We start from the raw sequence: 14,976 nt of genomic DNA on the forward strand, positions 1-14,976 counted from the left end.
GAACTTAGCATGCAACTTATGAAATATATAATAAATACATAGAGGGTAAGAGGAAGCAATAGAGTTAGTTAGAAGACATATTTGCTTATTAAATAATAATAAAGAATAAATAGAGAATAAATAAATAAATGATTAAAAATAAATAATATATTTTTAAAATTGGAAAGAATGGTTGAGGATAAGATTATTTAGATTTATTTATTATTGTCTTATTTGGGGGCCATACCTGGCAATGCCCAAAGATGATTTTTGGTTCAGACTCAGGGAATCATATAGGATGCATGGGATCAAACTCTGGTTGACCGCCTGAAAGGCAAGCACCTTATCTGCTATACTATCTCTCCTGCATGCAGTTAGATTTATTTAAAATACTTATGTGGGTTTTGATGTTATGCAATGTATATTCATTGCCCATACAAACATAATTAAAATATGCAGACAATGTTTTATTATTCAATTTAACAGTCTAAAACAGAATAATATCTATACAACCTTTGACTTAAATAGTTAGACCTTTTTTCCTAATAATGTTTCATTGGAACTTCTTTTCATTACATCACTTCCAATCAGGGTCACAAATGTTTCATAGATAATTTTGATTGATCTTTTCTTAGTGTCCTCCAAATCTGTCTTACCTACTATGTATGACTAAGCTCCAACAAACTAGTATTTATGAGCAATAATCATGTTTTAAGATTCTAGATTATGAAAGTCAGTGGGAGTACATGGAAGAACTTTAATTAAAAAGGAACCAACAGAATGTTTTGTTTTGTTATTACTGATTTCATATATACAGAGACCAATAATCACATCATCTAATTAACTTATAAACTTCTTGTAAATATTATATGACACAAAGAAATATTACTCACATTATTGTCATATTGACATCATTTGGAATACCATGATGAAATTTTTCAGTATTCAGAGTTTACTATATTGCCAATTTTAAGTTGGGCATGGTGAGCTCTAAACTCCGTACCTTCATAGATGTGTGAAACTAAATTAAAATGGCAAAACACTATAAGCAAATAATAAATGAAAGGTAAAAGATTAAGTGCAAAGTGAAACAAAACAAAACAAAGAATGGCTTTTTCTTGGACAAAAGAGGTAAGTCGGAGTTTAAGTTTCTCTTCTTAAATACAGCTTAGTCTGTCAACCCCACATATAGTTGAGCAAACTTGCCAGTTTGGGCCCAGAAAAAAAGTCTTATGTTTTGGTTGTTATTCTTAAGTTATAGACTGTTAAATATATTTTCCTTCATCTTTGAAAAAAATTTTCTTTGATAAATGAATATACTGAACTTATAAGTTTTACAGTCAAGTTTTAGTAAGTCATTTTATTTTATATCTTTATTAACCTAATCCTTTTGTAAAGTTGAATGTTAACCAAACTATGCTGACTTTCCTAATGACAAACATGATATTGTTGAGCTCTTTAGTTTTTATTTTTTCTCTGCTATAAATTATTGTCAAAGCGCAGATGCCTGTTGATAGACTCTATCACAAGTTCTCTGACTTTGGCTTTGGTGAGCTATCCCATGGTCTTATAACTGAGAATTAATCAGCAAATGAGTAAATCTGTTTGTGATTGTTTAAGCTAGCTTGTCCTAGGTGGGAAGATCTTAAGATTACAGACTGAAAAATTGTCTTGATTATGGTTCATAAAACTTTGCAAATATTTAAGTAATTTATTTTAAAGACCTAAAAAGAGAGATCAAAACTCTAGAATCTATATATTGCTTCTTAAAATAAAATGATAATGTTATTTGTAAACACATTATATAGTTATCTCAGATACTCAGCTTATGGAAATGAATAATTTGTGTACTCTCTTTAGCTTACTCCTACAATCGTTTTCTTAGTCTTTTGTGCAATTACTCATAAAAATGAACTTGCAATTTCTTAATATATCTACTCCATTACTCAATTTTATTTCATTATATTAAATGACATTTATAAGTATTTGGTGTAGTTGTTATCAAGATATTTTTTAAATCATGGTGTGTCTATATCTTACCCTAAAAACTTTGCATTTTAGATCATGCAGATATCTTTAGTAATGGAGCCTATGCTTAGCAAGTGTGAACCTTGAGTTTAATCATTGCAGCATTGCAAAGCTTTTCTACAAATTTACCATCCCCAACTTCTTTGATCTAAGCTCTGGTCAGTTATCTAAACACTTAGGTCAGTGTTTTGAACATGGTGTAATGCTTCCTATCAAAAGTTAGTTTTGTATTTGTCTGGATTATTCAAATGAGGTTATTATCTGCCTCAAATGATCTTGATTCCTAATAATTTTTAAAGTAAAAATGTGTAAAGCTAAGAAATAAAAAGAATGTCAAACATCTAAAGCAAATCTTTAAAAATGCATAAATAAATAAAAGACATTTTTGAAATTGTGTTTTGAATTTATTTTTATTTATAGTCTTTATTTCAAGCAATCAAACAATTTTCACATGTTTGCTCATTCTTCACATGAAAAATAAGTATGTGGAGGAAATTTTCATTTATTTTTACTTGTAGAATCTTGTTGAGAGTTCTGAGTCTTGCAGCCATTTTAGGGGTATTCAAAAGGTAAACATCTCTATTTGGTTATCAGATATTCATTACACTTGCTGAGAAAAGAGGTAAAAACCTGAGTATGAGATATGGAAGAGGAGATTTGAGGAAAGGCTTTAATATGAAGCATGTGTTGGCTATGGAGAACTGAAAGAGTTGGACTCTAGGATAATGATCAATGATATGATACAAATACTGTAGGAATAAGTGACAATAACATAAAAATCAAGTTCTAGAATTAGACTTTAAAACCAATAAGAAACTTCTCAATGTTTAACTACGTTTCTTCCTATATGCTTTTATTTTTTAATTATTCTTTTTTTTACATTTTTATAATCATATATTTAAGCACCATGATTACAATCATGTTTGTAATTGGATTTCAGTCATAAAATGTCTATTCCATTCCCTTTGCAGAAGTGCAATCTTTCCATCACCAGTTCCCATCTCCTTCCTTCCCAAACCCCTGCCTGTTCTGCAACAGTTATTGTATTGATATTGATTATATATAAAATTTGTTAACATAGCTATTTCTTTAACTGCACTCACCACTTTTTGTTGTATTTGAGACAGACTATCTAAGCAGTGTTTAATAGTTTTCTTTTTATAGGTCCTTTATGTACTTTGTTAAGTTGATTCAAGTATTTGAGTTTCTGTTATGCTATTGTGAATCAGATTATATTTTAGATGTTCATTTCTTCTCTATAAGTATTTGTGTATAAGAAGGCCATTAATTTTTTGAGTGTTAATTTTGTAGCCTGACATTTTGCTATGAAATTTACTGTTTTTAGAAGCTTTTTGTAGAGTCTTTAAAGTTTTCTAAGTAGAATAGCATGTCATCTGCAAAAAAGTGAGATCTTGAATTCTTCCTTTCCAATATGGATGCCATTGATATATTTTTCTTGCCTAATTGTTACTGCAAGTACTTTCAGTACTATATTAAATAGGAGTGGTGAGAGGTAGCAGCCTTGTCTGGTAACAGATTTTAGAGAAAGGGCTCTTAGTTATTTCCATTGAGTATAATATTTGCCAGTTGATTGTGGTAAATGACCTTGCCTATATTGAGAAAAGTTCTTTTCATTCCTATCTTTTTGAGAGTTTTTATCAAAAAATGGGTGTGGAGCATTATCAAATACTTTATCTGAAGGTATTAATATGATCATATAGTTTTTATTTTTCCTTTTGTTGATATAGTGTATTAAATTGATTGACTTGCATGGGTTAAACCATCCATACATCTCTTGAATGAAACCTAATTTGTCATGGTGTATAGTCTTCTTCTTCTTTTTTTTTTTTTTTTTTGGTTTTTGGGCCATACCTGGCTGTGCTCAGGGGTCACTCCTGGTTTTCTGCTCAGAAATAGCTCCTGGCAGGCACAGGGGACCATATGGGACACCGGGATTTGAACCAACCACCTTTGGTCCTGGATAGGCTGCTTGCAAGGCAAACGCCGCTGTGCTATCTCTCTGGGCCCTGTATATTCTTCTTGATGAGGCATTAGATCTTATTTACTAGGATATTTTGAGGATCTTTACATCTATGTTTATTAGGGATATTTGTGTGTAGTTTTATTTTTTGTATCATCTCTGCTTTTGGGAGTGTTTATGTTTCTTCAATTTCCTGGAAAAGTCTGAAAAAATGGTAGTTTGTCCTCTTGAAATGTTTCAAAAAATTCATTTGTGAATTCATCTGGGCCTTGGTTTTTGTTTTTGGGAAGAGTTTTTTATTACTACTTTAATTTCCTCAATAGTTATGGATCAGTTTAGATATGCTATATCATCTTGGCTCAATTGTGGAAGATTATAAGAGTCCAAAAATTTATCTATTTTTTTCCAAGTTCTCTAGTTTCTGATTATTGAATTTCTGTGGTATCTGTAGTGATTTCCCCTTTTCATTTCTAATTCAGTTTATTAAGTTTCTTTCTCTCCCTTTTATTTGAGTTTGCTAGTGGTTTATCAATCTTGTTTATTTTTTCAAAGAAACAACTTTATGTTTGCTTGGATGACTGTCTTCTAAGCTTTGATTTTGTGTCTATGTTCGTACTGATTATTCAGATCTATTTCTTAAAGGCAGCAGCTTGTTGGATTCTGTTTTTTATCATTTTGCCACTCTTAACTGTCTCTTAACTGGTATGTATAGTTCACTAATTTTGGGAAAGATAATTGTCATAACATTTAGTTTTATCTTTTTGTAGAAGTTTGGTGTATATGTATAGGTATAGGTATATATGTATAGACATCTTTTCTTAAAGTAGACTTTCAGTTCATATTTTAAGGTTAGTTTTGAGTTTGTAAAATTTCTGAGCTGTTGTTTATCTGTAAAGCTATGTATTCTTCCTTCAAATTGAAAGTGAATCTGGCTGGGTGAAGTATTTTTGGTGAAGCATTCATTTCATTGAGTTTTGCCACTACATTCCACCCTGCCTTCGGGCTTTGAGGGTTTCTTGTGACAGATCTGCTATAAATCTTAAGGATTCTCCTTTGAATGTAATTTTCCTTTTTGATCTTGCTGATGTCAGTATTTTATACCTATCTATGGGATTCATCATTGTGACTAGGATGTGTGTTAGGGTGCTTTTCTTTCAATTTCTTTTAGCTGGTGGTCTTCTGCCATCAAGTTTTGGTTTCATGCTTTCTTTAGCAATGGTAGTTTCTCCGAAATGAGGTCCTTGATTATTACTTCTTTTTTTTTTTTTTGTTTTGTTTTTGGGCCACACCCGGCGTTGCTCAGGGGTTACTCCTGGCTGTTTGCTCAGAAATAGCTCCTGGCAGGCACGGGGGACCATATGGACACTGGGATTCGAACCAACCACCTTAGGTCCTGGATCGGCTGCTTGCAAGGTAAACACCGCTGTGCTATCTCTCCCGGCCCGATTATTACTTCTTAATGAAGATTTCCTTTCTGGGGTTCTTACTCCAAAGAATTTATGTTGTTTCCCTTGAGTTTATCAAAGAGTTCTATTTTCATCTGTTCACATACTTTGAAGACTTTTTAATTATCTAATTATTTGTTTTAGGTATCTTTTCCAATCTCTTCTGTTGTATGGAGTTATTATACATCTCATCTTCCAAGTAACTGATTCTGTCCTCAGCCACTGTTACTCTGTTGCAGAGGCTTTCTAGTGAGGTTTTCATTTCACCTACCAAGTGTTTCAGTCCTGTTATTTCAGTTTGGAATTTTTTATTTCTATTTTCATATCTTCTTGATTTTTTTTGTTTTTGTGATTTTATTCAGTTAGGTCCATGCTTTCTTTGATTTCTTTGTGGATCCTCCATATTTCTTCTATGATGTCCTTATCTGAGAGCCTAAACGGTGTTTGGCACTTTTTTAGGTTATTGGAGCTAATATCTTCCATCTCTATGCATGGTGTAGGCCTACATTGCTTCCTCATTGTCATGTTTATAGTGTGGTGTTTTCTTTTTTTTATTTATATGCCATATTTATTCAAAAACAAAATCCATATACAATAAGTAGAAGTTGTCTCTAGAGTTGATTATAATGCATATTTATACATTTGATGACCTCAATTGCTTTTAAATAAAGGTAAAAGTAAATCATCATAGAAAAAATTTTGCTACTGTAGGATTCACAGACAATGTTTCCCTGAGCATCGTAGCAATGTCTCAGAGAAGCAAATGCAAAACACTGATAAGAAAGACAGGGTGTGGGAGGCAACTTCCACTTTCCTTGCCCTCTGTATTTATATCCTTGTTTAGTTACTTACCACTCTTTATTAGTTCTTTGTGTGACCAACAGAATGGAGCAGAATTGACAGTAAGTTCTGAGGTGGGATCTTAAGCAATGCTATTTCACTCACTTTTGATCACTTATTTTTTATTTAAACAAATTTATTACATACATGATTGTGTTTGGGTTTCAGTCATGTAAAGAACACCACCCATCACCAGTGCAACATTCCCATCACCAATGTCCCAAATCTCCCTCCTCCCAACCCAACTTTAGACAGGCTTTCTATTTCCCTCATACATTCTCATTATTAGAATAGTTAGAAACTTAGTTATTTCTCTAAACTCATCCCTGTTTGTGGTGAGCTTCATGAGTTTCCTCCAAAAACTGGAAATTGAGCTCCCATACGACCCAGCTATACCACTCCTAGGAATATACCCTAGGAACACAAAAATACAATACAAAAATCCCTTCCTTGCACCTATATTCATTGCAGCACTATTTACCATAGCAAGACTCTGGAAACAGCCAAGATACCCTTCAACAGATGAATGGCTAAAGAAACTGTGGTACATATACACAATGGAATATTATGCATCTGTCAGGAGAGATGAAGTCATGACATTTTCCTATACATGGATGTACATGGAATCTGTTATGCTGAGTGAAATAAGTCAGAGAGAGAGAAAGATGCAGAAGGATGCAGAATCTATTATGCTGAGTGAAATAAGTCAGAGAGAGAGAAAGATGCAGAATAGGTTTTAAGAAAAATGAAAGACATTCTTGCAATAATAACTTTCAGACACAAAAGAGAAAAGAGCTGGTAGTGTGGTGTTTTCTATGTGTTCATTTCTATGTGGGGTTCATTGACTAGATGTGCACTGTTGTGGAGTGGAGTAGATCAGCCCGATATCTCTGGATCATCCCTTTGCTGGCGGGGTCATCTACCTTCATTGACGTGCATTCTGTGGGCTCTCTGTTGTGGGTCAGTCCCGTCACCAGTGATGGATCTTAATGGCACCTGCATTGAAGTATCTGGTAGCTGGTCGGGATGCACCCACGTTGAAGTCTGTCCAGATGGTGGGGATCACAGGGTCATCTCAACTCCTTTGAAGTTTATTCCTTGGCTTCTTTGGGATTAGGTGAGTCTTGGCACCAGCGGTATGTCAGGATGTCACCCATGTTAAATGCAGTCCAGCTTGCATGATGGGGATCCTCCTGTGTGCTTTTAGAAGGGGACCACGTAGGTGATTCAAACGGCAAGAACACAGGTCTTACTGACAGGAACACTTGGCCAATTTCTTGTCCTACATAGTCTCCCCAAGCTTTGCTAGGATCAACCGGAACTCTGATTTAAGAGTAACCTTTGAGCACTCTGGAGTATGGACACACACACAAAAAAATTCACTAGCCAGCAGTCTCTCTTTAATTTTTTCCTTCCGTGCTCATGGAATTCTGTGAGGAAAAATTTCTGAGTGCGTCTTTATCAGGCAGATAATTCTATTACCTCTTTTTAAAGAGAAAATATGATTACATAGCTTGAATAATAACATAAAGGTGAATAGAAAAGCTTTAAATTTTTTTTAATTTTATTTAATTTTTAAATATTTTAAATAATTTTATTAAATATTTTAAAAAGCTCTACTCAGCAGTGCTCAGGGCTTACTCATAGCTCTGCTTTCAAGAGGTCACTCCTAGGAGTGATTCATCAGTGGTGCAAGTCATTTAAATCCACGTTGACTGCATTTCAAACAAGTTCTATTATACTATCTCTCTTTCTATTAGAACACATATTTATAGATCCTAATCAAATTTAAAAAATGTCTACATAAAACTACATTAAAGGGCCAATGAGATAGTATAAGGGGTAAGGGAATTTTTATGTTTGTATCCAACTGGGTTTTATCCCTGCCACCCAATAAGATACCCTGAATTAATTGGTAGTGATCCCTGAGTGCTGAATTATGCCTGAGAATAGGGAACTGTGTCCTCCACTTCCCACAAAAGAAATTACATTAAAAGATGTTTTTGTTATTTTATCACATTAATAAAAAAGTAAAACTCTTTATACTTTTTGTAAGCTTAATAGGTTGAAAATAAGTCCACATTAGCTCTATAAGTATTATTTCACTTAAAATAGCCAAATTATAAGAAAAATACATTTTTCCTTTTAAAATGTCTGAACTGTTTTGAAGCAAATCTGGTTGTCATTAATCTTCTTTTTTTTTTTTTAAATCTATCTTATTCAAGTAGCAAATTTTAAACTTTTGTTTGGTCAACTATTGCAAATGTGCCAAAGTTGACATCTGCAATTCTTTGTATAGGCTATGTTAAGAAAAACAAAGTGTTCTTTTAATTAGGTATGAATTCAGATCCATACACAGAACAATGAAGTAATTCTTTCCTTCTTGCTTCTCAGGAATAAATATTCACACAGATTAGTAGTTGTCAAATAAAATTGCATTCTGGAATAAAGAACCATTTTTTTCTTAAATGAATCTTAAGTCTTTTGAGTAGTATTTAAAGTGCTTTCCTCCACCATATAGTAATTCCAGCTTCTTCACAGGTATTTGCTATATCTTATGTTACATGACAATCAATGTTATACTACAGTAAAAAAAAAGTGCAATTACTGATACTGCCTACTTTATGGAATAAGAATTTAAAGTCTCTTGTAGTTAAAGAATGCTTAACAGAAGAGACAATAACTAAGCTGAGAATTATAAGATGAATAGAAGATAACTGTAAATAAGGTTCTTGTATGTGTAAGTATATTTATTGTTTGAGTGTTGCAGTTATTACAAAGAATTAATTATCTTCATGTGCATTATACACAAAATAATGGAGAAATGTAGCAGATGATTCAAAGAGCTAAAGAAAGAAGTTCAACATTTATCTTTCAGGCTTGGTTTTAGGTAAGGAGCTGATATTCAGTGAATTTTGCCCTTCAGTATTTGGTGAACACTAGGATCACAACTGCTAATGCTGTGAGCAGGTCAGTGATGCAGATATTAACTAAAGGTTTCATAATCACATTCTAAGTATGTACCCTAACATTTCTACTGTCTCCCCAAACCTTTTATTAATAATTTTTTAATTAATTTTTATTCTTGTTTTGGTTTTGGAGCCATACCCAGCTCTGCACAGGGCTTATTTCTGGCTCTGCTTCACTTAGGAAAAATTCTTGGTGTGCCAGTTTGCTTTGTAGAACCTAGGTTGCTTGTGTACAAAGCAAACACTTTACCCACTGTAGTTCTGTATTTCTCCAGCTCTATTTTAATGTTTTTAAAAAATTATTGCTGCAACATAAATTTAAAATAATATACATGCTTATGTGTTTTAGGGGTTACAAGGTATCTATACCGTGCCCACCCTTAAGAGACAAGGTACATGTCCAACCTCAAAGTGACAAAAATCATGCTATTTTAAATATTATAGGTTTCTAGTATATGTTATGTGTTGTTTCCTAGTCCTCAACTAATCTCAGAGTCACGTTGCCTATTTGGCATATTATGTTGTTCTATATATAGTTTACTATGATTTATTTTTCTGTAGCCTTGAAAATGAATTAAAATTTAATAGGAATTATAGTATTTTAGGTAAAAATGAAAGTTTTAACAATGGTAATTCTTTTCTTTCATTAACATGGAATGTTTTTCTGTTTTCTTATATTTTGTTTCTCTTAATAGTGAGATAGTTTTTAATAAATTATTTTTCATACCTTATGTTAAGTGGATTCCTAAGTACCTGCTTCGTTTTAGTGCATTTATAATTTGATTTTAAAATCTTTCTGCCTTAGTTCATTGTATACAGAAAGGTGGGAATTTTGTATGTTGGTTTAGTAGCCTATAAGTTTTCTGTGTTGGATTCTTGTTTCTAATAGGTTTTGTTTGTGTTTAAATTATACTTTCTATAACCCTCAAAAACATCTCTAATTGAATATTTAAGTAAGCATATGAGTCCCATTATCTGTGTGATAGCCTTAGCATTGTTTGATATGAGGTTGGGTCCTTAACAAAATGTTGAACTTATGATTTAAACTAATCATATGCAATTTACAATATGATTCATTAGGAGAAGTTTACATTACAATAGCACATAATAAAAATTAATTTAAGTGAATGGAAGGGAAGTATAATCAGTAAAACTGAGGTTTTTGAGACCAGTGTGGGAGTTCTGGCATTTGGGATCTAGAATTTCCATTGCTACATCTATTTGTGTGGGATGAGAATGTTGACAGAGCTCATACAGTAATTACCAAAATCTGGTGAAGACTCTGGAAACCTCAATAAAAGAGAGTCCAAAGCATCTTAGATTGGTTTATTTTAGTCACTATATCTATACTGCTGAAGAAGTATATTATCAGAAACACCTCTTGGTTTTTGGACATTTTCTCTGGACACAACTTAGATCATTAACTATTCATAGACCACTTTCGTTTATCAATATTCTCATAATCAAGTGGTTGCTTTAATTTAACTTATTTTGTAACTTCAATTTTTTCCATTCCTTGATTATTAAGAATAATTATCATATCTATCTATATCACACTGATCAGCACATATGTTCACTTTGCTTTTTTAGAAATGCCTACTTCCCTTGAAACTATGAACTCTTTTATTTCAGTGGGTGCTCTGTCTCAATCCCCTTTCCTAGTACCTCTTTTTTGACTAACCTACCACTGCATTTCTTTAGAATATATAGATCTTTGGTTCCTGTGGCTGTTGTGAAGAACTGTGTCGATTCTATGTCTGAGGTTCAGGATTGAAGTCTGTATGGTCGGTGTATAATCTTCTGGCGTCTAAGATGGATCCACATGACATATTTTCAAGGTGGGAGATTCCCCTGTATTGTAAATAAGTATGAGTTCTTATCTCTAATAAATAAGAGCTTGTTTATATACGTAGGATTTCCCCTTTTTTAGTGTGCCTTTGCAGGAAGAAATGGTGCTTTATTATATTGCCGGTGCATTTGGGGGTGAAAAGAACAGAGAAAATATTATTTTCTAAATATTTCTAAAATTGTTTCTAAAAATATAAATAAATATATATATTTGCTCACATATGTATAGAGAAAAATGATTGTAAGTAAAATGAAATAAAAAATAAAGAGCTAGTGTTATACAGATCTTATACTTACGATGGAAGTAAATGTTTCTCCATTGCCTTTTGAGATTTTCTTGTGGGGTGTGGGTTCCCAGGCACCTTTTCATCCTGCCCTTCCTGAGATTGGTAAAAGATTTGAGGGGGGGTCTTGTGTAAAGTTCTTGCAATGGGAGTCCTTTTAGGGCTAAGTCTGGTGTCCAGCAAGAGTCCACGATAGGATAAGTTGGTAGGGAGAGTCACACAGCATGAGTCAGTTGGGGGTGTTGGTTGTGTTTTCCTGCCTGGGACAAAGTGTGGGTTTGAGCAGAAGTCCCTTTGCTCGGGTGTTGGGTACTGGTTCTTTGGGGTAGGAGGTCAGTCTTGATGCCTAATAGGTTAAGCCCTCCTGAATACTACTCGATCTCAAACACGTGCCAGTTCTAATATGAGATCCTGACAACGAGGAAATTGGGAACAAATGGACATAAGAACAGGTTATCCTACTTTACCAACTAATGATAAACCAAATTGGAAGACTTACCACACTATGGGCTGTGCAAAAGCCAAGAATGTGATCTACAGATGACTGGCTGATAGAACCATGACCGGGCAGTATGTATTCTGGGACCAACAGAAAGCCGTAGTCTAGGGTCTGGTCTACGTCCTACATAACAAACATGACCTCCAATGCCAGAGTCCTGACCGAGGCAATTGCAACTGAACGGGTCTTCCGGAATCATAACGAAAGACGATATCCACCCGAGCCTCCGTGCAAGGGCCAAGACCACTAACCACAGAAGACAGATTAAAATGACATTGAGGAAACAGAACTTCTAAAATCACAAAGAAAGTCATCATCATAAGTTCCACTCCTTGACCTTGCACAGACTGAGACCCCTAGATTTAGAGGTCTGTCTTTACCATCCAGATCGGAGCAGAAGTCTTCCATTCAGCACAAAAAACACCAAGGGGAGAGTAAATGAACGTGAAAGGAGTCTATAGATAATCCCATGACAATATATTCCAAGGGTAGGGAAACCCTGTATCTCTTGGGCCAACGGGATTCCCGTTTCGGATGACCCCAACATTTACTGTGCCTATGCGGGGGCAGGGGGAGAGACAAAAAATACTAAATAATCCTTTTATTATTATTATTATTATTATTATTATTATTATTTAATTTTATCTAGTTTTGATCGAATTCTTTGTTCTGGGGTAAATATTGAAGTAGTTGTCCATTTTTTAATTATATATTTACTTTTTCTTTCTTTTCTCTTTTTCCTCCCTGCGCCTTGTCATATTTCCTATCTGAAGACCATGGCAACTATGTGGTGCATATTTTTATGGCTGCAGTGCTCACTGAATATCCTATTTGATTCCTCTTTTTGAACTGCGGTGGTGTTTCACCTTCTTCTTTTCCCCATCGTCTCTCAAACCAAGGACGAGAGCCTCTAGAATGACTCCGCTCATAGTCGGCATAGTCGATTTTTACCCCATTATATTACCTTTCTCTTCCTCAAACAAATCCACATAACTTGATCTTTCTAGCCCCGCCTCCCAACTAGAGGGGGAAATAATGGAGGCAACAAGACCAAACAGGTATAAGACCACTAAGTAATTAACTAGACACAGTGGGGACCACGCATTCTAGCAGCCCCTAGAGTGGAAGAGTGGAGGATATGGGAGGCAGAAAGGGAGTGGTTGTGGGAGGACAATTCGGTGGTGGGAATTCCCCTGATTCAATGTAAATATGTACCTGGAATATTACTGTGAACGATATGTAAGCCACTACAATTAAAATAAAAATTATGTTAAAAAAAGAATATATAGATCTTTTTTATCTATACCTCATCCCCTAATCTAATTGATTTTTATAATATCAAATAACATCAATTTAACAGTAAAGGTATCATTGTTATCATTTCTTTTTTGCTTTTTGGACCATACCTGATGATGCTCAGGGGTTACTTTTGGCTATGTGCTCAGAAATTGCCCCTGGCTTGGGGGACTTATGAGATGCTAGAAGGTTGATAAGTGGTTTGTCTGAGGTTAGCACATGCAAGGCAGATGCCCTACTGCCTGCGCCACCATTCGGACCCTATTATTATCATTTTTAATTATTCTTATTTTGTTTGGGGGGTGCTCAATGATTATTCAAAGAACTGTTTTTAGGAGTTTTTTCCAACAGTGGTTCTTAGTACTGGGGTTGAACTTGGGACTCCTTGCAAAACATGTGCTTCATTTCTTCGGTCTGTCTTCTAGTTTCAGAATAATTTTTATCTCCTGTAGTTACAGTATCTTTAAATTTTAACTTCTGTCTCCTAACATATTTGATATACCATTCTGTGTATTTATAGAATCCTCAAATAGTATCAAGTCTATAAATAATCGCATAGTTTTATATTGATCTTTCTCCTTCAGAAATTTTTATATTTAATAAATGGTACCACCACCAAGTTGTTACACAGATAACAGAGGTAGGAATTATTATTGTAACCTTTCTCCTTTTGAAACTCATGCCTTAGCTATAAGAAAAATATACCTTCAAAATACATATTGGGACCTGGAGATAGTATTGCAATTAGGGAATATGCTATTGATGTTTTCAATTTGTGTTTATCCCTGAGACTATTTGATTCCCCCATACATTTTTAAATGAAACACTAAAGTCATCCAAGTACCACTGGAGTATCCAGATATTCTCTAGCTCTGCAGGACTTGGAATTGTATTCTCCAGTTCTTGCACTGAGCCACCATTCAGTTGAGTAAAATTGCAGGCAGGGATCTAGAGCCTCTTGAACACAACTTGAGAAGTGCCCCCCCCATATTTACAGAGGATATTTTATAAGCCATCATATTTATATTCATCTTTATTGCTACTATCTTTTTTTCTATACCAGAATTGTCTAAATAGCTTTCTATTGGTCTTAAATTTTCATTTTTGACAGGTAAAATGTCATGTATTCCGACTTATACTCCATAGACAAAAAATATTCCAGTAAACAGACTAGTTTTTGAAGCCAGAGAAATAGAAAGGGGGTAAGGTGCTTGACTTGTATGTAGCTTAGTTGGGTTTAATTTCCAGAACTTCCCATGTTCCGATGGACCCCCACCACTAAAGACAAAAATGAGTGTTACAAGTATGGCCACCAAATAAAAGATTAATTTTTGTACCTCCAGTCTGCTTTAATTTTATTATTTTATTTTTTAAGGGAGAGCGTTAACACGATCCCCCACAACTAGAAATTATGCAGTTGAGTTTCCCACATTTGGGGAAATTGCAGGAGTCAGCACATCCAGAGAGCAATGGATGGTTTCTGCTGGGAAAACCAACTGCGTGATCATGGTATCTTTCTTGTCAGATAAGTACTGCTTTTATGAGTAAATGTCAGTCTTCATATTCTTTTTTTGGGGGGTAGGGGGCACACCCGGTGACGTTAAGAGGTTACTCCTGGCTATTTGCTCAGAAATCGCTCCTGGCTAGGGGGACTATATGGGACGCAGGGGATTGAACCAGGTCGTCCTGGATCTGCCACGGTGCTATTGCTCCAGCCCCCAATACTGATATTCTTAAGCACAAAATGGTGCCTGTTCTTACTTTCCTCTTTGTAACTAGGACATTTTTCTTTGTTTTTTTTTTTTTT

The 14,976-nt window shown here is 34.4% G+C and overlaps 1 non-coding gene across 1 annotated transcript; it reads right to left on the bottom strand.

Moving 5' to 3' along the window:
* Nucleotides 1-14,540: 14,540 nt before the first annotated feature.
* Nucleotides 14,541-14,702, bottom strand: LOC126016791 (U1 spliceosomal RNA). Its single transcript, XR_007498508.1, has one exon. It is a non-coding gene; the product is annotated as a U1 spliceosomal RNA (small nuclear RNA).
* Nucleotides 14,703-14,976: the final 274 nt, after the last annotated feature.

This window comes from Suncus etruscus, chromosome 8, assembly GCF_024139225.1.
Source record: "Suncus etruscus isolate mSunEtr1 chromosome 8, mSunEtr1.pri.cur, whole genome shotgun sequence".
In the NCBI taxonomy this organism is placed as follows: domain Eukaryota; kingdom Metazoa; phylum Chordata; class Mammalia; order Eulipotyphla; family Soricidae; genus Suncus; species Suncus etruscus.